This window comes from Aplysia californica, unplaced genomic scaffold (assembly GCF_000002075.1).
Source record: "Aplysia californica isolate F4 #8 unplaced genomic scaffold, AplCal3.0 scaffold00596, whole genome shotgun sequence".
In the NCBI taxonomy this organism is placed as follows: domain Eukaryota; kingdom Metazoa; phylum Mollusca; class Gastropoda; order Aplysiida; family Aplysiidae; genus Aplysia; species Aplysia californica.
The window spans coordinates 1-1488 of NW_004797866.1; positions in this window are offsets into that span (position 1 = coordinate 1).

Sequence of the window (1488 nt, forward strand, 5' to 3'; positions counted from 1 at the left end):
TCTCTCTCTCTCTCTCTCTCTCTCTCTCTCTCTCTCTCTCTCTCTCTCTTTCTCCCTCCCCGTGTCTGCCTGTGTTTCGTTTCCCGTGCACCAAATCACCGATGGTTGGGTCAAAGCCTCAGAAAGCCTAGGTCAAAGCGTTTTCCCCGAACACATAGCTAACTAGAGTATGCTCGAGCCACATCCAACTTGTCACACATGGCCCTGTGCACTGCGCAGCGGTTCGCGGGATTGGCGCAGATTTGCTTGTGGTTTCACTTATTGTTGTGTTTTTTATTATATTTTTGTTGCGTTTTTTGTTTACGAGTTATTTGCGCATGGCAACTGAGCGCTTTTATCCTAATTTTCGCAAGATAACACAATGAACGGTTTTGTACCCTAAGTTCGGCATGGCTTCACTTTGTCGGCGTTACTCGTATGCGTCTGGTTATGCTAGATGGCCTTTGTCAATGTTCGCTGCATAATTTTGTTGATAATGATGTAATTACTCTCGACTTCTGACGCATTTTGCCTGATGCGAAATTTCTGGAAAATTCGCCAGAATGCCTGGGTTGCTGCATAATCTGCCTGAAACATCTGTTATAACAGTTTCATGTGACTTTCTGTGATTTGGTCAAGTTCCTGCTTGATTGTAATTTTTCTTTTAAAAAATTCGTCTTTTTTTGGATTTGAACAGTTGTTCGTCAGCAGAAGTTACGCCGACCTACAGTTGTAGAATCTTTAGACGTAGTTTTACCCCCCCCCTCCCCCTCCTCACCTCTCCCCCAGTGACGTTTTTTACGTAATTGAAATTGTGATTCAAAACTGACATACACTGGCTCTGTGGGTGGTTGGCGGGTGCTCTGGTGTGGTTTGCTTATTCTTTCCTATCAAACATCTGTCGTCCTTATCTCCCCTCCTTCTTTTTTGTGTTTGTTACTCTCTTGTAACACCTCTAATCTTCGGCACTTATAATAAGACCTTATTGTGTTGCAAGTGCCGTAAAACTCTTACTAAAACAAAACACTGGGGCTTGTGGTGAAGAGATTCTATTAGGCGCTTCGTCGTCGGCCGCAGGAAACCCGAGTTCGATTCCCGGGTGGGGTAAATTCTTATCTCGGTCCTTCTACTGGGACTTAAAAATTCCCTCTTAGCTCGGGTTGGCCATAATTGGCAATGTCAAGCAACCCCCCCTCCCAACCCCTCACCCCCCCCCTCGGAAAAAAATCAGCACCCCTGGCTTCCCTTGCTGTGTGCAGTGCACCGATTTTAGTGGGATTGTCCTTTTGTGTGTGTGTGTGTTTCTGTGTTTTCCCCTCTTTGTCTTTGGAGGAACTGTTTGTTTATAAATGATACACACGAGGCTACCATTACTGCTCCACTCCCTCGTTAGGCGTGTGTGTGTGTGTGAGTGTGTGTGTGTGTGTGTTTGTGTGTGTGAGTGTGTGTGTGTGTGTGTGAGAGAGAGAGAGAGAGTGTGTGTGTGTGTGTGAGTGAGTGTGTGTGTGT